The 22639-nt window shown below is 43.6% G+C and overlaps 1 protein-coding gene and 1 long non-coding RNA gene across 3 annotated transcripts in view; one reads left to right on the plus strand and one right to left on the minus strand.

The window, feature by feature from the left end:
- HMGN3 (high mobility group nucleosomal binding domain 3) overlaps positions 1-22639 on the minus strand; it is a 115730-nt gene that overhangs the window by 58687 nt on the left and 34404 nt on the right. The gene's annotated exons all lie outside the window — the stretch shown is intronic.
- LOC123365968 lies at positions 9863-20951 on the plus strand. The gene is made up of 3 exons (XR_006577858.1): positions 9863-9902; positions 18467-18516; positions 20324-20951. It is a non-coding gene; the product is annotated as an uncharacterized LOC123365968 (long non-coding RNA).

Below are 22639 nucleotides of genomic sequence, written 5' to 3' on the forward strand. Positions count from 1 at the left end.
ATCCTGGGCCTACTGAAGTCAATTAACTTCAGTGGAGCTAGGATTTCATCCTAGAACTCCAATTCTGCAAACACTTAGCCACATGAGTAATTGTTCTGAAGTCAGTGGAACTAGTCATATACATAAGTGTTTGCAGGATGAAGATCTACATTGTGTACAACTTGCATGAAGCTCATAAGGGTACTTTCACATAGTTTATTCAGAAGGGTTGCCAGATGTCCCAAAACTAATAGTGATGGATTTAGCAATACTTGAAAATAATAAAAGAAAATGGCTAAGACAAATGTAAACAGCATACACTTAAGGATGCAGAGTGTACATTGTTTTTGTATTTTAACACAAATAGCTTTGGCTTGTAGAAACTCCATACTGAGACGACTTTTGGAATATTTTATTTTATTGCATTTTTATTATTGCCACTTAGTATTTATTAGCCTCAAATGGGCAGTCCATTATGTAGTAGCATGCACAGCATGGAATGAATGAGTATGGATTGGAATTTTATAAATCTAAATCAATTAATAAATAGCACAGGGTCCTAGACACTTTGGCCCCAACCCTGCAACTGACTTAACTGGGGCTCCACGTGGGGACAAGAAACCAGTTGCAGGTTTAAGGTCTTTTGTGGGAGATGCTGTAGAGCTCAAAAATATGCAACAGGAAGGACAAAGATAGAATGAGAGAAGGTAATGTGTGCTTGTGAGTACAGTGCCTTCTCCACTCCAGGGCTTTGTCCCTCCAGGTTAGCTTGTGCCACGCTGGCTTTTATTTAGAGGATTAAACAGAGTCTGCTCCCTCCAGTGCTGCTAGTTCAGCAACCTCCACAGATACTAAATTCACATTAAAATAATACAAATAAAATGAAGAATGTAGCCCTGCCATGAGTGCAGGGGACTGGAGTAGATGACCTCTCGAGGTCCCTTTTAGTCCAACAATTCTCTGATTCTATTTAGAGGCCTGACTATTTGGTGACATTGGCAAGATTTGGCCTTTACATTTTAGAATAAAATGAAATATGGTGGGAAAGGGCTGAATAATTTTCTTAAGTTATATGCTATCCTGTAAAGAAAGAAATGGATAGATGACAAAGAGCTACTATGAAGTACATTTTGAATTAGACCTTGAAATCTTGCTTCCCAGCATCAAAGGATTCAGAAAAGGCTAATTTAGGAAAACTTTCTCTACACGTGAACAGCTAAAATACGGTGAAAACTATCTATGCCAAAAATTGGAGAAAAAAATGTATTGCAATGAAGATCAAGTGGCACCTGGACAATTTTCTAAAGGAAATAGTTTTTTGGTTTTTAAATACCCCAAATGGACCCGATTCAATTTTGCTATCACCACCCCAGGCATGTCAAGTCTGTTAGGGGCAGGAACGCAGCAGCCTTGCCCCTTGTTCCACCTCCAAGTCCAATTCCTGCAGCATGCATTGTGGTTAGTGAGTGGGTCATTTGGTGGTAGTTCCATCTCACAGTATTCAGTGCCATTGCCCTATACCCATATCGTAATGCAACCGAGCGATTCCCTCCTCATTTTTCTTGCCCCTGGTGGGCCATATTCACCATGGCTGGTGCTGTGAATGAGTGGGGCTGTGCACAAGCATTCCAAAGCAGTAGTGTCAATAAGCATGTCTTGCTTAAAACTTCAGGGGAACAAGGGAGGGGAGTTCTGAACCTTAACTTCTGCTTTCCATTATGACTACACTGACAATGGTACCTCCATGTGTCTTATCTGTAGCTGCTGCTGTTGTGGCCTCAAGGGGTTTCCCCCTCCACACCTGTGGAATCCCTGAGCCAGATAAGAAGGAGAAAGAAGAGGACTTGGGATGACATGTTCAGTGAGATTCTGCCAGCCCATTCTGCATCAGACCGTGAGGAGAAGGTCTGGAGGGTGAATATTGCAAACTGTATGGAGAAGGAAAGAGCAGACAGGACAAAAGTCCAGGAGTCCCAGCAGGAAGAGGAGAGGGAGATGCAGTAGGACATAATGGGGTTTCTCCAGCAGCAAACACAAATGCTGCAGACTCTTGTTGACCTACTGTAATTGAATGATAAACTGTATTATTATATTGTACAGCCACTAGGTGGCACTGTGTGTAAAATACCAGCTATACCTGGCAGAGCATTAGGGATTTCACGATGAACTCATCTGATGTGTACAAGCTAGCTCTGTAGCCAGTCCATGTCTGGTACAGAAATACGACACCTTCCGGTTCACCAGTCATGGGCTCACCTCCCTTTGCAGCCTACAGAGAACTCCATTTTAGCACCTCCCTACACCATCTCTCAACATTCCATGTGGCCTCAGGGGCCGCATCACCTGCCACTCCACATCGGGGGACAATAAGGACAACCACAGCTTCCCATCCACTGACCTGTGAGACCCACGGCTGCTGTATGTGTAGCCAAAATGGACATGAATGTTCTTTCCCCTTGTTAAGTTCTGTTCCATTAATTTATTATTTTTTGAATGTATTGACTTTTAAATTGCACAGATCTTTTTTGCCCTGGTTTTGTTATTCAATAAAATTCTATATTTTTGAAAAATAATTTATCTTTATTATTTCCCAACATATGCTGCTAGATACCTACGAGTACTGAAAGCACCCATTTACTTATTATTGTACAATGTGACATAACTCATAGGATCAGTGACAAACAGTGTAATAATCATAAATGTACAGCAAGCAACACAAAATTAATAGGTGCATTGACAGTGTTATATTCAGAGATGTACATGAAGCACCACACAATTCCTAACAGGCCCCAAAATTGCAGGGGCAGGCACAGCATGGTGAACCACAATGCATTACGGTGGCTCACAGCTAAAGTGCTCTTTCACAGCCTCCCTGATCTGTATAGTTCTGTGTTGAGCTCTTATGTCTGGCTGCTCAAACTCAGCAGTCAGCTGCTCCACCTCCACCCTGACAGCAACTTTTCCCCCTTTGCCTCACAGATATTATTATGCATGACAGAGCAGGCAGCCATAACCATTGGCATATTTTTCTCAGAGAGCTGTAATCTTGTGTGAGTTTACAATGCTATTGTCCCTTCAATATACCAAAAGAACATTTAGTTGGCTTTTTGTACCTGCTGAATTGGTAGCTGAATCTTTCCTTGGTGCTGTCGAGGTAGCCAGTGTGTGGCTTCATGAGTCAGGGGAGCAAGGGTAGGCTCGGTCCCCCAAGTTCAATATCACCAATCGTAATCCACCAGCTGGGAAAGAAAGTTTCTGCTTGCAGTTTTCTGACCAGTCCTGTGTTCTGAAAGATGTGAGTGTCATGCACCTTCCCTGACCAGCCCGCACGGATGTTGGTGAAGTGTCCACGGTGATCCACAGGCACTTGCAATACCACGGAAAAGTAGCTCTTTCTGTTGTTGTACTCTGGGCAAGGTGGGATGGTGCCAAAATAGGGATGTACACACTGACTCTCTCCACCACAATTCAGGACTCCGTTGCTGCAAATCCACCCACTATGTCCTGCTCATTATTGAGAATCACAGTCCTGCATAGCAGGAGACCATTAACAGCCCCTGCGTGGATTTTCCAATTCCAGAATGATTTCTCACTGACTGATAGCAATCCAGCATTGCAAGTTTCCACAGTATGATCATCACTCACTTCTCCACTGTCAGTACAGCTCCCATTCTGGTGCCCCTGAGCTGGAGGGCTGGGGTGATCCACAGATCCAGGAATGTGGCCTTTTGCATCCAAAAGCTCTGCAGCCACTGCTCATCATCCCAAACCTGCATGACAATGTGATCCCACCAGTCAGTGCTCATTTATTTGGCCCAGAAGTGGCACTTCACTATCTGCAGCTGCTCTGTGGATGCCACCAACAGACTTGAATTGGTTTTTCACCTGTCCTCCACAAAATCGTCATGTTCACCACTGATGCAGTTCTTTTGTGGGACTTCAAATTTGGAGGGTCATGTGTCCTGTGCTTGCAATGCTCATGATAGTAGTGCAGAGCTGTGCAGGCTTCATGCTTCTGTCCAAGATGGTGAACAGCAAGGCAGGTCGCACATGTCCATGGGATTTTAAAGGTGTGAAAACCAAGGATGGAGTAGGCCCGTTACTCAATGAGGGGGAAAAATAATAACAGTGCTTAATGACTTCTTTGTTTCGTTTTTCACCAAGAAGGTTGGACATCTAACATAGTGAATGTCAGTGAAAATGAGTTAAGATCAGAGGCTAAAATAGGAAAAGAACAAGTTAAAAATTACTTAGACAAGTTAGATGTCTTCAAGTCACCAGGGCCTGATTGAATGCATCCTAGAATACTCAAGGAGCTGACTGAACAGATACCAGAGCCATTAGTGATTATCTTTGAAAAGTCATGGAAGATGAGAGAGATTCCAGAAGACTGGAAAAGGGCAAATAGAGAGCCAGTCTATAAAAAGGAAAATAAGGACAACCCGGGGAATTACCGACCAGTCAGCTTAACTTTTGTACCCAGAAAGATAATGGAGCAAATAATTAAGCAATCAATTTGCAACCATCTAGAAGATAATAAGGTGATAAATAACAGTCATCATGGATTAATCAAGAAGAAATCATGTCAAACCAACCTGATAGCTTTCTTTGACAGGGTAATAAGCCTTGTCGATGGGGGATGGGAAGCGGTAGATGTGGTATATCTTGACTTTAGTAAAGCTTTTGATATTGTCTCGCATGGCCTTCTCATAAACAAACTAGGGAAATGCAACCTAGATGGAGCTACTATAAGATGGGTGCAAAACTAGTTGGAAAACCATTCCCAGAGAGTAGTTATAAGTGGTTCACAGTCATGCTGAAAGGGCATAACAAGTGGGGTCCTGCAGGGATCAGTTCTGGGTCCAGTTCTGTTCAATATCTTCATAAATGATTTAGATAATGGCACAGAGAGTACACTTATAAAGTTTGTGGATGATACAAAGCTGAGAGGGGTTGCAAGTACTTTGGAGGATAGGATTAAATTCAAAATGATCTGGACAAACTGGAGAAATGGTCTGAAGTAAATAGGATGAAATTCAATATGGATAAATGCAAAGTACTCCACTTAGGAAGGAACAATCAGTTGCGTACATATAAAATGAGAAGGAAGGAGTACTGTGGAAAGGGATCTGGGGTTCATAAGTGGACCATAAGCTAAATATGAATTAACAGTGAAATACTGTTGCAAAAAAATGCAAACATTCTGGGATGTATTAGCAGGAGTGTTGTAAGTAAAACATGAGAAGTAGTTCTGCTCTACTCGGCGCTGATTAGGCCTCAACTGGAGTATTATGTCCAGTTCTGGGCACCACATTTCAGAAAAGATGTGGACAAATTGGAGAAAGTCCAGAGAAGAGCCAACAAAAATAATTAAAGGTCTAAAAAATATGACCAATGAGAGAAGATTGAAAAAAATTGATTGTTTAGTCTGGAGAAGAGAAGACTGAGAGGGGACATAATAGTTTTCAAATACAGAAAAGGTTGTTACACGGAGGAGGAAGAGAAATTATTCTTCTTAACCTCTGAGCTAGGACAAGAAACAATGGGCTTAAATTGCAGCAAGGGTGGTTTAGGTTGGACTTTAGGAAAAACTTCCTATCAGGGTGGTTAAGCACTGGAATAAGTTGCCTAGGGAGGTTGTGGAATCTCTATCATTGGAGATTTTTAAGAGCAGGTTAGACAAACGCCGGTCAGGAATGGTCTAGATCAGTGCTTCTCAAAGCCGATCTGCCGCTTGTTCAGGGAAAGCCCCTGGCAGTCCTGGCCGGTTTGTTTACCTGCCGTGTCCGCAGGTTCGGCTGATCGTGGCTCCTGCTGGCCCGTGGTTCGCCGCTCCAGGCCAATAGGGGCTGCAGGAAGGGCGGCCAGCACATCCCTCGGCCCGTGGGATGCCGTGATCGGCCGAACCTGCGTACGTGGCAGGTAAACAAACTGGCCTGGACTGCCAGGGGCTTTCCCTGAACAAGCAGCAGACTGGCTTTGAGAAGCACTGTTCTAGATAATACTTAGTCCTACCATGAGTGCAGGGGACTGGACTAGATGACCTCTTGAGGTCCCTTCCAGTTCTATGATTATGGGATATGGATGACATTGTGGGATGGAGAGAGTTCACCCCTTGCTCCCAGTCACCCCTATGCAACTCATTTCTGCCCCAGCATGCATTGTCAAAACTTCCCAAAAGAGTGCGCTGGATGGTGGCGAGTTGGAATACCTACCCACAGTGAATAGCACCGTGCATTGACACAAGCACTCCTGGTGAATACGTGCAGCAGCAATGCAAATAGTTAAGTATGCACATGCACGAGTGATTTAGTAACAGCAGTGGCTTTATGCCAATGTAACTTGCCTTGGTCAAAGATTGTAGCATAGACATGGTCTTATAGAGAAGATGTTTGAGGAGTGTGAAGGCTGTGTCTTAGCTGCACTGGGCCATAGCCATCATGACAATGTGAACTGGACTTCAAAGGATGAGATCTACAAAATCACAGGCATTTATTTTGAACTGTGTATGGAAAGTGTATTAAATGCTATTATTACAATGGGGTACATGCTCAAATGCCTGTGCTAAACCCAGAAATATTTAACTCAAGGACTTTTGTTGGTAAATAACGTGAAAAATGCTAAAGATTCTACAAGGACGTCAAATAAAATAATCAGACCAAAGGATAAAAGCTTAATGTTGTGTGTTGACCCTATGCTCTGCACAAGAAATTACAAAACCTTGCTTCAGAAAAGTATTGCTTGTCAGATATCTAAAAGTATTTAGTAAGAGAGTGGTGAGTCGACAAAATATTAGTAGAACTGTGCAGAAATCAGAATTTCTGTCCCATGGAAAATTCCCATATTTCATCATTTGTTTTTGTCTCAAGTCAGGATGAAAGGTTGAAATATCAAAAATTTTTGCAGAATGAAATGTTCCAAAAAATTTAGTGAAACATTTTGTTTTGGCACTTTTGGTCTAAATGAAACAATTCTATATTCCTGAATAAACGATGATTCATTTTGTTTTGTTGAACTGATCTGAAATATTTTCCTTCTAGTCAGTCCAACATTAAACTGCATTTTGCTATGTGGCTGCATCGCCTTATGGGTAGGTGATGGTCCTACACTGATGGAAAACCCCCTTCTGACACTGTAGGCTGAGTTATGTCCACATACTATAGCACCAATAATGTACAGTACCCCTAACGTAGACATGACCTAAAAGTTTGTATACAGTGAAAAGAGTGAAATTAAATGATACTGTGCATGTAGAACATTTACATGGATCAATCCTGGAGGAGAAAAAGGATACCTGGGGAAAGGGTGAATGCTATAAAACAATAACAGAGCTTTGTGTCTGTCTGTTGGTCTGTATGGGGTTTTCATAAAACAGCATTTGGGGGTAGCCCATCTTGTTGTCATGACCTGTCCTGGATTAAAATAGAAGTGTTTGGAGAGAGCCCATGGCATTGTCAAAGTTTGTATGGCTTTTAAATAAGCAAGTGTTTTGAGGGGCTGGGTTTTTGAGAAAAGAGATCTGTTTTACAACAAAAGCTAAAATGTTTATAAAAGTTAATGGAAATAAATGCCTTGGGTTTTAAATAAAATAATAAAAACAAAACAAAAAAAACCCATGGCTTTATAAAATACTCTGGTTAAAGGAATGCTGGTATTGTTACTTTTTTAAAAAAAGTGTTTGTGTGTCTGCCATGTGCTTGAGAACCACAGTACTAATTCAAACCCCATTGACTCCAAATGGCCTTAGCCACCCCCACTGAGCTGAACTGGGGACTCTTTTGACTACAGTGATCCTGTGAATGTTGGTACAGATATAATCAACCACTCTAACCTCAGGGGCCCATCACAGATAAAATGTTTTATACATTTGTCAATAAAAGCTGATCAAATAGTGGATGTTCAGACATAAGCAACAATGGGATCATATGCTCACGTGGTAAAGAGAGTTTACTGATCTGTTTCTGTTGAATTTTGTGCATCTCTCTTTAAGGCAGCAGATACACTGCTTGTCAGTTTGCGAAAATTTTGCAGGCAGAACTGCTTCCGTGCTGCTGGTTTCCTGACAGTTGCTACAAAGTTACCATCCAACTTTTAACCTTTTAAAGGGCAGCTGCCACCCTCCCGCATAAATTGTGTGACCAAAATGTAATGCATTATAGCTGTCAATGTAATAAAAAAAAACAGGAATAAAACAAAACCTTTCCTACAATATACAGTAGAAAGTGAAGAGGTTACATCTCTGACAAGGACATGCAATAATGTAGGAAAAGTACAAAATATATTCTACTGCCACTTTGGATATTTCTACCAAGTCTCAAAGAGGTTTCTAGGCTTAAAGTAAAGTAGATTATGGTACTGTTTTTTCAACTGCTAGGTTTTCCATACTTCTGCATAAAGCTGATTTTTATTAAGTATTCAATCAACGATAATTTTAGTGTAACTTTTCAATTTGGCATGCATTTCCCTACAAACATTATTAAGATATCAACTTTTTGTTGTTGTTAGTTAACCTTATATGGTTGTCCCAATAGGAAAGGGAATTGATTTTGAGATAGTGATGGGCCCAAACTACAAAATTCAGATCTGAATTTCAAACAGCCCAGTGTTCAGGCGTGTTCTGGGCCAGTGTTTGGATTGGGTACTCTCCATTTACTATTCAGGAAAATAATTGAGTATCCAAAGAAGTTGGGTAGTGAATTACCGCGTTTAGACAGAGAAAAGGTGAACCACATTACATGCATCTGACACATCTTTTCAACATGACTACTATGTTATTGACTATGATAGCCTAGCTCAGTTTAATCTGTTTTGCAGAAGACGCAAGGGTTGATCTGATGTCAATTATAGTGTGGACTTTCATCACAAGGATTCTTATTTGATATATGAGTCATTCTTGCCCAAATCCCAGTGCAAGTGATTAAGTAGCCTGTCTTACATTTTTGGTAGATTAGCCACTTTTTTATTAGTTCACTTTTTTATCTCTCTCAACAAGTGAAAATTAGGTCAGATATTTTCCCAAGGATTTATTTTAAAAGGTTTTTGTAATGTGACTTTTTAATTGCAGGTATTTGAACAATTATGAAATTTGTCAAGTATTAGGGGGTAGCCGTGTTAGTCTGTAGCCACAAAAATGAGTCCGGTGGCACCTTAAAGACTAACTGATTTATTTGGGCGTAAAAAACTTACTTCTTCAGATGCATGGAGTGAAAATTACAGATGCAGGCATTATATACTGACACATGAGGAGGTGTCAATTCCAAGAGAGGCAAAGCTGCTTTTGTAGTGAGCCAGCCAGTCCCTATTCAAGCCCAAATTAATGGTATTAAATTTGCAAATGAATTTTAGTTCTGCAGTTTCTCTTTGAAGTCTGTTTCTGAAGTTTTTTTGTTCAAGTAAGGCTACTTTTAAATCTGTTATAGAATGTCCAGGAAGATTGAAGTGTTCTACTGGTTTTTGTATGTTACCATTCCTGATGTCTGGTTATTCTTTTACAGAGAGACTGTCTGATTTGGCCAATGTACATGGCAGAGGGGCATTGCTGACACATGATGGCATATACCACATTAGTAGACGTGCAAGTGAATGAGTCCCTGATGGTGTGGCTGATGTGTTTGGGTCCTCTGATGGTGTCGCTAGAGTAGATATGGGGACAGAGTAGGCAATGAGATTTGTTACAGGGATTGGTTCCTGGGTTATGTTATATCCTTGGGGCAGCCGGTGTAGGAAGCAATCACTTGAGGCCAGAGAGCAGGCAGCTAACCAAAACCTCCATTTTATTTACAGATATACAGAGAGCTCACTCAGCTGGTTGAAACCGGCTGAGCTAACCCATAATAATCTAACTCAGTTGCCATAGCAACAAAAACCATGACAACCAAATACACAACAGGTTAGTGTTTCTGTTGTGTGGCGTGTGGTTGCTGGTGAGTATTTGCTTCAGGTTGGGGGGCTGTCTGTAAGCGAGGACAGGCCTGGCTTCCAAGGTCTGTGAGAGTGAGGGATCATTTTCCAGGATAGGTTGTAGATCATTGATGATGTGCTGGAGAGGTTTTAGCAGGGGGCTGTATGTGATGGCCAGTGGTGTTCTGTTGTTTTCCTTGTTGGAATTCTTCAAGGGCCTCCTTTCTGTGGGTCCATATGATGAAGATGTCATCAATGTAGTGCAAGTAGAGGAGGGGCACTAGGGGACAAGAGCTGAGGAAGCGTTGTTCTAAGTCAGCCATAAAAATGTTGGCATACTGTGGGGCCATGCGGGTACCCATAGCAGTGCCACTGACTGGAAGGTATAAGTTGTCCCCAAATCTGAAATGGTTGTGGGTGAGGACAAAGTCACAAAGCTCAGCCACCAGGTGTGCCGTGGCCTCATCAGGGATACTGTTCTTGACAGATTGTAGTCCATCCTCATGTGGAATATTGGTGTAAAGACCTTCTACATCCATGGTGGCCAGGATGGTGTTTTCAGGAAGATCACTAATGTATTGTAGTTTCCTCAGTAAGTTGGTGGTGTCTCAAAGATAGCTAGGAGTGCTGGTAGCACAGGGTCTGAGGAGAGAGTCCAAATAGCCAGATAATCCTGCTGTAAGAATGCCGATGCCTGAGATGATGGGGCCTCCAGGGTTTCCAGGTTTATGGATCTTGGGTAGCAGGTAGAATACCCCTGGTCAGGGCTCTAGGGGTGTGTCCGTGTAGATTTCTTTCTCTGCTATAGCAGGTAGTTTCTTGAGCAGATGGTGTAGTTTCTTTTGGTACTCCTCAGTGGGATCAGAGGATAGTGGCCTGTAGAATGTGGTATTGGAGAGTTGCCTGGCAACCTCCTGTTCATAATCCGACCTGTTCATTATGACTACAGCACCTCGTTTATCAGCCCCTGTGATTATAATGTCAGATGCTATTTCATCATATTTTAAAAGGTTACCATTTTTCTAAGTCATAGTGCCTTATCAGGCTACTTTGGCTGCAAAAAATCTTTATTATCAATTTTAAGTAAGCGATTAAGCCATATGGGATCTTATTTTGAGGTTCTTTTTATGAACAACTAGTGCTGGGGCACTAAAAGCATTTCATGTGGATTTTGCCAGGAAACTCCTTTAGTGCCCCTCATCATTATGGGTAATAGACTTAATGTAACAGGGGATACTTAAGTCATTTCCATATTTAAATATTCTGCAGTTAGTGATTAAGATAGAAGGTTTAGTCATGAAATGCCTCATCTCAGTACAGAAGGCTAGTGGTATTTCTGCATACCATGGAAGTTGACTCCCCCACTGCCTTCTCTCCATGCCCCGCCACCTTCTTCATGTTACTAACAACATTTACAATAATGAATTGCAGGGGATGGGGTGGGTGGGGAAAGAGAGGTTGCTTTTCCAAAAGAATTTACTGAATTACAGCTGCTTTCCAGAAACATAGGTGGTGGAGCATACTCAAAATAACATTTATCTGAAGGCTAATTATTGTGCATGACTCTAGTCTTCCCTTCCCCGCCAGGATAGGTATGAAGTTTAAAATTATCTTCTGTATGGATGTAATGATTTTTGGCATTGCACAAAACAGAAACCTCTGTTCTAGAGCAATAATGGACACAAGATACTAGATCAGACTGCAAGTCCCAGAGGACTGCCCCCAAAATTTCATGCACATTCGTGTGCCTTTTTCTGTGGCCTGGAAACCTTTGCTCCACAAGGAAATAATGTGGAGGCTTAATTAGTTGTGCAGATGAGGTCCATATAAACACTTATATAATGTTTAAAATATAGTGATTTGTGAATGTTAGATGAAGGGCGCTATTTAAGTGCTAAGAATTACTGAAGAATTTGAACCTGCTTGGCTGAATTGTTAGGCAATGTAGACAACAACTATACAGAAACATCCATTAATCTCTTAACATATTTTCATAATGGAGAATGGTGCGGCAGAGGTGGGGAGAGTGAATGGTAAACACACAATAAATCCAATATTAGATTCCTTCAGGATAATATATTTTTCTTTTTGTGAAAGAAGTAAAAGCTTTTATTCTCACCTCATAAAACTGAAGATTAATAGGGGGGTATGTTCTTACCTTGCCATTTTTATGTCAGTGAAACTCAACATGTATTTTTCTAATTTGGTTTTGAAAAAATATTATAAAGCTAAAAGGCCTTCATACATACTTTATATATACACAAGCTCACTGATAAGTGGTGCTGCTGGGTAGAAACTTAGATAAACTAACATGCAAATTCAATTCCAGTTGTAGAGGGAAAGTCAGCTACTGGAGATCTCAGCATGTTTTTGGATATGGTAGCTGCTTCATATAGTATTTAAAAAGTAAGAAAGCCTATAAAGAAGCAATATAGTAAAACTTACGTTATGCAATTACATACCTACTCATGCATGCATAGTATTCAGTAGACACAATTTTTAAATTTAATTTTTGCAGATATTAGGGCTGTCAAGTTATTAAAAAATTAACCATGATTAATTATGTGATTAATTGTGTTGTTATTTATATTTAAATAGTTTTGGATTATTTCTACATTTTCAAATATTTTGATTTCAATTACAATACAGCATATAAAGTGTATAGTGCTCACTTTATATTTATTTTTTATTACAAATACTTGCACTGTAAAAAAGGATCAGAAGAAATAGTATTTCAATTCCCATAATACAAGTACTGTAGTGCAATCTCTATCATGAAAGTTGAATTTACAAATGTAGAATTATGTAACTGCACTCAAAAATAAAACAATGTAAAACATCAGTGCTTACGAGTCCTCTCAGTCCTACTTCTTGTTCAGCCAATCGCTCAGAAAAACAAATTTGTTTACATTTGTGTGAGATAATGCTGTCCATTCGTGGGCGGTGGGTGGAGCCCCCCTTTAGGCTAGCCCCCAGCTCCGCTGTTTCCGCCTGGCCTCTGTAACCAGAGCACCGAGATGCTCCCCCCCGCCATGGCTAGAGCAACGAATCCCTCCCCCCAGCCCAGACGAGCCCCAGGGCCAGCTGCAGCTGCGCTGTGCTTCCCCTTCTTTCCCCAGACCCCAAACCATCTTGGAAAAGCTGCAGCATCTCTTCCCGAAGAAGGATTTTTTGATATGCCCCATGTAAGTTCTGGGGTATCTGAGAAGGCATTAGTAATCTCTCTGGAGCCCAGGGAGATTACAGATGAACTCAGGAATATGAATAGCACATACTACCTTCTCAGGCACCCCAGAACCTCCATGGGGCATAATAAAGTCAATTTCCCCTGCCAAACCTGCAACCAGGCATCCAGCAGCAGTGGCAGCCTCCTCTTGCCTATTATACCTGCTGACCATGTGCCCGCTTCTTGTTTATAATGTCACCTGAAAGTGAGAACAGATGTTCACTTGGCACTGTTGTATCCGGTGATGCAAGATATTTACATGCGAGATGCACTAAACATTCAATATGTCCCTTCATGCTTCGACCATCATTCCAGAGGACATGTGTCCATGTCCTTGCTGATGACAGGTTCTGTACGATAATGATCCAAAGCAGTGCGGACCTATGCATGTTCATTTTCATCATCTGAGTCAGATGCCACCAGCAGAAGGTTGACTCTCTTTTTTGGTGATTCAGATACTGTGGTTTCTGCATCGGAGTGTTGCTCTTTTAAGACTTCTGAAAGCATGCTCCACCTCTCATCCCTCTCAGATTTTGGAAGGCATTTCAGAGTCTTAAACCTTAGGTTGAGTGCTGTAGTTATCTTTCGAAATCTCACCTTGGTACCTTCTTTGCGTTTTGTCAAATTTGTAGTGATAGTGTTCTTAGAACGAAGAACATATGCTGGGTCATCATCAGAGACTACTAAAACATTAAATATATGGCACAATGCAGGTAAAACACAGAGCACGATACATACAATTAAGCATTCTAAGCTTGCAATGTTCTTTTAGAATTAAATTATATATTTACTGTATATATCATGGGATTCTTAAACATTCTGGAATCTTTGCAAAGCTATGAATAGCAATATAAGCTAGTTTTCTTGTTGTTTTATTTTCCTTCCAGGCCTTTTTGCAGGGCCGCCCAGAGGGGGGGGGGCAAAAGGGGCAATTTGCCCCAGGCCCCGGGCTCCGCAGGGGCCCCCAAGAGAAGAGCGGAGGCTCCCGCCTCCACCCCTCTCCTGGAGCCTCAGCGTCTCCGGCGGGGCCCCTGAGCCCCGCCCCGCTCAGAGACGCGTGGTGAGGGGGGCGGGGCTGGGAGCTCCAACGGGGCCTGAGCCCCGCCCCGCTCAGAGCGGCGTGGGGAGGGGGCGGGGCAGCTCCCTCCGCTCAGCGTGGAGCTCCCAGCCCCGCCCCCTCACCACGCGGCTCTGAGCGGGACGGAGCTCAGGCCCCGCCGGAGACGCGCTCGGTAAGAGGCCGGGGGTGGGGGCGGGGGGGAGGAGCGGGACCCGCCGGGGGCGGGGCCGGGGCCGGGGGCGGGGGGGGGAGCGGGACCCGCCGGGGGCGGGGCCGGGGCCGGGGGCGGGGGGGGGAGCATGCAAGTGCAACTGAATGAGCTCTCCCCTGATATCTAGTGGTGAGCTGTGGAAAAGGACTTCAGGAGCTGATCTCGTTTGCATGGGCACACCCGCCCTGCCTAGGTGCTCAGTGTGATGGGATTGCTTGCCCAAATGGTCATTTTTGACTGGTGTAAGATCCCCAGTCTCCTTGTTATTGGGGCAGGAGTAATCAAGGGTTGTTATCCTTGTGTGAATCAAGGGCAGAAGAACTGTACTTGGCATTTCCCAATTGAGGAACTCGCCCTCAACTAAACGGCACTTGCTAGGCAGGGGACATGGGTTCCAAAGCCCAGTGAGTTGAGAGAGGGTGGGGAAGTAGTTAGTCTGCTATCATGAGACCTAGGAGACAAGGGTTCAGTTCCCTGCTCTGCCACAGACCTCCTTGGGAAACTCACTTAGGCACCTAAATACTGTCTGGGATTTAGGCCTAACTCCCACTGATTTCCATTAAATATGGGGTGAAACCAATAGGAGTTAGGTGCCCAAATACTTTTGAGGATCTGGTCCTTAGTATCACTGCACCTCAGTTCCCCAGCCGCAAAACAGGGATGATAGCACTGTTCTACAGCACAGGAGTGCTGTGAGGACACACATTAAAGATTGTGGAGTATTATGAGACAATAGGAATGGGAGCCATGTAAGGACCTTAATAATAATAATGGATAGGCAGATATGCAAGTTTTACTTAAATTCTGTAAAAATAAGTAGGTTAATAGCATGGTCAGATTTATACATCATGTTGCCTTCTGGATAGAGACCAAACTTGGAGAGGTTGGTATAGGCTGGGAACATTCCCAAGATAATGTTCAGCCTCAGGGTGAGGGAAGTATGACAAGGACAGAATGTGCATGTGGAAAGACCTTGTGCTACATCATGCACTGAAAAAAGAGATCAGCCAGGAGAGAGTGAGTAGCATTCCCAGCATAGAGCTGGTGCTCATGCCCTTTTGGCTATGCAGTCAGGTAACAAAATAACTGTAGCACAAGCACAGCAAGGAGGAAATGATTGAGGAGGAGCTATTTGTGTTATGGCTGTGCACAGAAGCCCCAACTGAGACTGGGGTCCCACTGGGTTAGATCAGTGGTTTTCAACCAGCGGTCTGAGGAACCCCTGCGGGTCTACAGACTATGTCTAAGATTTCTAAAGGGGTCTGCATCTCCATTTGACATTTTTTAGGGGTCCACAAATAAAAAAAAAGAAAAGGTTGAAAACCAATATTAGGTGGTATATAGACAAATAAGAACAGCCATACTGGATTAGGCCAAAGGTCCATCTCATCCAGTATCATAGTAACGCATAGTCCCTGTCCCAAAGAGTTTACACTCTAATAGAAAAACAGACTAAAGGTGAGACAATGGAAGTATCCTATTTCAGAGATGGGAAGCTGAGGCACTGACAGATTAAATTACTTGTCCAAGATCACATATGTAGGGTAAGTATAAAATGAAAGAATTAAAAGTTAGCTTAAGTTTGGTTAAGGAAATATATACGTGTTGTAAAGAAAGGCCCTGACTAGCAAGCAGAAGGAAAGTCTTGAAAATCATAAGTGATAAAGCCAGAAGGAATAAAGTAGGGATGATGTCTGGTCAAAGAATAACTAATGAGGTTGGGGAAGTTTAAAAAAAGAAGGCCTCCTACTAATAGGGGTGACTGCAGGTGGTTTTAAATCAAACCAAGAGAGTCCATCTTAAAATGAGCCAACATGACCCTTCCCCAACCACCACACCAGTGTTAAAGCCTGTGTGAACCCAGGTGTAATGGGAAAACTGTTGAGCAGCAAGAAAGTGGGGAGGAAAGGCCTTGGGAAGAGAGAAGTTTGTAAATCTTATCTGGATTAAGCCTAGAAATAAGGGTGAACTGTCCCCAATTGGTTTTTAGCTGAAGTCAATAATTGGCAATGACATCACTTGTTTGTTAAAGGGTATAAAAATAAACTCTTAAAGGGGGCATTGCTAATACTTGTTGGAGCTGACCAATATGGGTCTAAGCACCTAGATGTTTAGCCCATTTGTAAGTATCTTGATCAAATGCTTATAAATGTTTTGAGGTTTTTTGGATGTAGCAAATTGCTTATTATTTAGGCTTTTTAGACATGTTTAGAGCAATTGTATAAGTACCATGTGGCCTTTGGATTTACTAAAGGAATTTATGGTTAAATTAGTGTTTAGTGGTTTCCCATATTAATATGTTCAAATGTTATTAATAAGGCTCTGTGTTTGTCACGGAGGTCACGGAAGTCATGGATTCTGTGACTTTCCGTGACCTCCGTGACTTCTGCAGCGGCCGGTGCGCCTGGCCCGTGGACCACCTGAGCAGCTCGGGCAGCCCCTGGGCCAGGTGCACTGGCCGCTGCTGGGGCAGTCTCGGGCCCCTGCCCTCCAGCAGCAGGAGTTTGGGTGTGGGCTGGGGTCCAGGGCTGTACTTACCTGGAGTGCTCAGCTCCTAGCTCCATGTGCAGCCTCTGCCTGCAGGAACCGCCTGTGGTTCCCAGCCAATGGGAACTTCAGGACTGGGGCTTAGGGCAGAGCAGAGGCAACACATGGAGCTAGGAGTTGGAGGTTGCTGCTTCCCAGGAGCTGGGCAGGGAGACTGCCCCAGCCCTACCAACTCCCCCGCAGCACCCGCAGCGCCCCCCCAAGCATTCCCAGCCCCCCCTCCAAGTTTTAGTCAGAGGGTTATAGTAAAAGTCATGCACAGGTCACGAGCTGTGAATTTTTGTTTACTGCCCGTGACCTGTCCATGACTTTTACTAAAAATACCTGTGACCAAAATGTAGCCTTAGTTATTAATAATTCCAACAACACAGGAATCTGCAGCAACCCTAGGATATGAACCCAGATCTCCTGAGTCCAAGGCCCTTCCTACAATCACAGGACCAGCCTTCCCTTACCCCGAAGAATTAAATATTGGTGAAAGCTTTCAACAGTAACTAATACCCTGACATCCATGCATCTTTGCCGCTGCTGAACAGGGCAGGGTGTGACTCAGAACACAGACAAATCAAACAGTAACCAATAAACAATCCTTTTGCAAGAAAACAAAACCAGAAACAAACAAAAAAGCAACATCTGGAAGATATAGTGACCAATCAGCATTACAAGATGTATGGACGCCTAATAAATACCGGCATAAAGCCAATAACTATTGTTTTACAAACATTAAAAATGGGCATTTCTTTAATATCCTGCTACAAATAATCAGTTTGCTTTGCAGAAAAAGGGAATGGAATAATTATTTCTGTTCAACAATATTAAAGTGCCTTCTACTGTTGTATGTATGTATCTGAGTATTCAGGAATAGGTAATGACTATTCAATACTTCTGTTCTCCCTTCTGTGAGATAGATTTCAGGAGCGTGGGGACTCTAGTTACTAGAATTAAGGGACTTCAGGATCACATGTGCATGACTAAATGATGCAATTGCCTTTTATAGTTTGATTAATGTTATAGATTTATTGTGAGGATGATGAAATTGCATTATATATTAAACTAAATGTCACATGTTCTCCAGCTGAGAAAAGGATGCATCAAAGAAGTCTGCTGAAATACATGCCCAAAATATACACTAGATGCCTTTTCAGAGGCTTAAAAGCTTTAACATTTTTCATCTGATGTATTGTGTTATTGCCAAGTAATCAGCAGGGGTCTTTCAGTAAAAAAAAGAAAAGAAAAGAAATGAAAACATAGACTCTGGGAATATACTGATAGTGCAGTAGGTGAACAGAAGCTTTGACTAATTTAAGGCCATTATCCTTCTATAACTAATACACCCTCCAATAATTCCACATTATCCCAAATACCTACAGTCCTCAATACAGCTATGATAAAAATGTCACAGTACATTTTCTCTCCCTTCTAAGTTCCCAACTCCCTTGCTGCTTTCTGTGAGGTGGCTTAAGCAGAGTAGAACTATAGTGCATTACAACTCCCAGTAGACATCAGTGTTTTCTGCTGTAATAATAAACTGTTTCCCTTACAGAGGCTCTGGAGTCCCCACAGTTATCAAGGAAAACCAGAAGGACAGCAGAGGTGGGCAGTGGAACGAAGTCTTGGCTAGCGAAAAATAAAAAGTAACTTCTTGGAGGGCGACGGAACGTGTGGGACAACAGACGTGAAGCTTTGCTTGTAACATTTCACCAATACAGCAGGCAGTGCCTAACTGTTAAGTGATGAGGACTAGGGGGGAAAAAATTCCCCTGTGGGGAAGTTTTAACAAAATTCTTCACCTTCTTGTGACATATCTGATAAACTGTCAGAGACAAGACTCCAGACCAGGTGGACCATTGTTCTGATCCAGTATAGCAATTCCTTTGTATTATTATTCTATAAATGTAAAGCAATTAGCAGAACTAGTAAATAAAACACATTGTAAAATATATTTCAGATTTTTAAAATAGTTATTTTACCAGCTGTTTATAAGTATATTGAAAATTTACGGCTTAGCAGTTTGAACCTGCAAGCTATTGGCACACAGAGCTTCTACTGAATTCAGTTTATTTCCTTGCTGATTTTTCCTTCCACATCACTGCAGATAGCTAGCTTACTATTTTAAGGTTTCTCATGAGTGCGTGCTACTGGCACTAATTTTATTTTTTTAAAGAAAAGACAACATAGAAGCATTTATTTGGAGGAACGTAAGAACATAAGAATGGCCATGCCGGGTCAGACCAATGGTCCATCTAGCCCAGTATCCTGTCTTCTGACAGTGGCTGCTGCCAGATGCTTCAGAGATAATGCACAGAGCCATGTTCTTCCCTGGTATTATTATGTATTTGTCAAGTCCCTAGCAATTGTGCTAGATGCTATAGACCAGAGGTGGGAAAACTGTGGCCAGCAGAACCATCCTGCCCAGCCCTTGAGCTCCCAGCTGGGGATGCAGCACAACAGTGTGTCTGTCTCCAGCCGAGCGGTGCGGCTGCCAGACATGCTGCTCTGAGTGGCATGGTAAGAGGGCCGGGGGATTGGATAAGGGGCAAGGAGTCCTGGGGGCAGTCAGGGGACAGGGAGTGGGAGGGTTGGATGGGGCGGTGGTTTGGGCGTGGGGCAGTCAGGGGACAGGGAGTGGGAGGGTTGGATGGGGCGGTGGTTCGGGGGGGCAGTCAGGGGACAGGGAGGGTTGGATAAGCGTGGTAGTCCCAGGGGGCCTGTCAGGGGGTGGGGGTGTGGATAGCGGTCGGGCCAGTCAGGGGACAGGGAGCGGGGGATGGGTTGGATAGGGGGTGGGGTTCCAGGGGGCAGTTAGGGGCAGGGGGTTCCAGGAGGGGCCGGTCAGGGGACAAGGAGCGGGGTGGGGTTGGATGGGTCAGGTGTTCTGAGGGGGGCAGTCAGGGGATGGGAAGTGGGAGGGGGTGGGGCCAGGCTGTTTCGGGAGGCACAGACTGCCCTACATGGCCCTCCATACAGTTTTGCAACCCCAATGTGGCCCTCGGGCCAATAAGTTTGCCCACCCCTGCTATAGACACACATGATAAAAAAAAGGAATGCCCTCTCTAGAGGGTGCTCTGGAGCTGGAAAAGAGCTAATTCTCTAGACAAGCAGCAGGAGGCGCTGTGTCAGTGAGTCGTCGCCCTGCCACACAGACAAAAAACTTTTGTAGCAAGGCCACTGATGGCAGCCCTGCCCCTCCACACCCAAACCCAAACCCAAGCAGTTGTGAATTTTTAATTTACCATTGCAGCCACAGTGGCAACTAGGGAGGTTCTGTGGTCTGAAGCATCCCTCTCACAAGATACTGACATTCAGTTTGTAAAAGTAACATTTTATGTCCTTTAAATTCCACAAGGATTTTTTCTGTGCTATTTGAGACAATAACCCTCTGTGCCTTGTCCTGTTTCAGGCTGCTTGGCTACTGACTGACTGCAGTACCTCCACAGCTCACCCACACTGCAGCAGCAGTCTGGCCCAATGTACCATCACATGAGGGACGTGTGGCCAGAGGAAAGGCTCAGGTTGGCTGCACAGCTTGAGGACAGGATTTCAACATAGGAGCAGGCACTTGCTTCACAGTTCCTGGAACAGGAATAGTAGCTAAGGAAGGAGGACAAAGCTCAGCAGAAAGAGCCGTTTGTTTGGCTTATATCACTAATGACTGTAAGATTAATGGCTCCTGTTGTGTCACTCACTCCACGGCCTGAGTCCCCTGAGTGCTACCCTATGCTGCAGTTCAGAAGCAGCTTGGAAGACTCCGTGGCTGGCTGGCCCATGCAATTGGGCTCCATGAGCAGCTGGACAGGGCAACCTTGCCCCGTGCAGTCCTCCATACTGATTCCCTCCTCTTTGGATGCTTTTACCTCCCTCCCACAGCTCACATGCACAGCAAACAGGGAAAGGAGAGCAAGTGTCCAAGGCACATGCAACAGTAGGGGGTTTCTGTCTTGTTCACGGTTTCTACTGTCTGCACTTGTTCATGCACTTTGGTTTTATTGTTTTTTTTCCCTGGAAGGTTCTGTTGATACTGGGGTTTTGGTGAGGTAATGGCAGCTGGCCTGCCTACGAATGGGTGAATGTTGTACTTTTCCAATATAGCTTTATAAACACAGTTTACTTCATCAAGAAAGTTTATTTCTACTATTGCTTCACTTCATACGAAGTGTATTCAAAATAATACAACACATGATAGGGGACACTTAGGAATTAGTATGCAAAGACTATCCCTCAATATAGCTATCTACAGCCATTCATACTGCAGTCACTTCCTTACAACAATCCATTCCATGAATAACCCCCTCTCCACATTTCATAAGTAGTCATGTTATTCATAAGTACATTGCATGGCACTAAAATTCCATACCCTTCCCCAAGCACCCCAGCCCTCCTCACATTCAATGAGCCTCCATATTACCACCCCCCACTCCAGCATAGTCAAAAAGGTACTCTTTGCTCTTTTCCGTTGGGCCATGCAAATCCATAATGTCAGGGATGCTGTGTGCTCCCACTTCTGTTGCCCAGGTGCATCCAGCTGTGGTCAGTGCGCTTTCTGGCTTAGTGTACCGATTCAGTCGCCCCTCGCTGTTCTAAGGCCAGTCAGGGAGAAATGGCTCACCTCCAGCTTCAAAAAGATCATGAAATACACAGCAAGCCACAGTATTGAGGACACTGACACCAAACGGGTCTGCAAACATCTCCAATGGGATTTCAATCTGCCAAAAGCACATTCAACAACCATTCGGCACCTGCTGTGAGTGTAATTAAACAGCCTTTTGCCAGGGCCTCTGAAATCAGGGTATGGTGTCATAAGCCAAGGCAAAAGGACGTAGGCAGGTTTCCCCAGAATAATGGTGGGGACAGTAACTCCATTTATGACAATATCATTTGGTGGGAACAGAGTTCCAGCTTGTCCATGAATATAGACTCCTGATCGGTGGAAAACCCTGGCATCATGAACTTTTCCAGTGCAAATCATTGTTATGCAGGTCCTCATGGACCACAGAAGGTGGAGTAGTACCCTTTGTGGTTTATGTACTCACTTGCTCCCCGAGAAAGGCAAACTATGGGCACGAGTTCTATCAATAGCCTCAGCACAGTGGAAACCCCATTCTCTCATAGCCAGTAATTACCTCCAGAATCTCTTTTATGCCTGCCACTTTGGGGTAAATCACATCCCTGATTGCCTCAGATACCTCCACCACCACTTTACTCACAATTGGCTTTCCAACACCAATTTGGTTTGCCAGCTTGCAGCCTTGCCACTTCTTGACTGGCAGGGCTGGCCTCTGTTTGTCTTTATGCTGGAGGGTCTGGAAGAGCTGCTCACAAAGCTCCAGAAATGTAGCTCTCTTCATGCAAAAGTTCTGGACTCACTACTGGTCATCTCAGGTCTGCGGGAAGATGTGATCCCATCAGCCTGTGCTTGTGGCCCTGCTCCAGAAGCACCAGTCCACATAGAGAGAATTGGAGGCTGTACCAAGTGCACTGAGAAGCAGCTGCCAGTTTGAGTCTGCCGTGCCTGGATACTCCTCCTCTGCCTCCTCCTGCTCCATCCTAAGCTGTGTTAGCTACCTTTGAGGGGTCAGAAAATGCCACTGAAATGCTCACTAGTGTCTCATGAAGAACAGGAGTACTTGTGGCACCTTAGAGACTAACAAATTTATTTGAGCATAAGCTTTCGTGGGCTACAGCCCACTTCATTGGATGCATAGAATAGAACATATAG

The sequence above is a fragment of the Mauremys mutica genome, chromosome 3, assembly GCF_020497125.1.
Source record: "Mauremys mutica isolate MM-2020 ecotype Southern chromosome 3, ASM2049712v1, whole genome shotgun sequence".
Taxonomy (NCBI): domain Eukaryota; kingdom Metazoa; phylum Chordata; order Testudines; family Geoemydidae; genus Mauremys; species Mauremys mutica.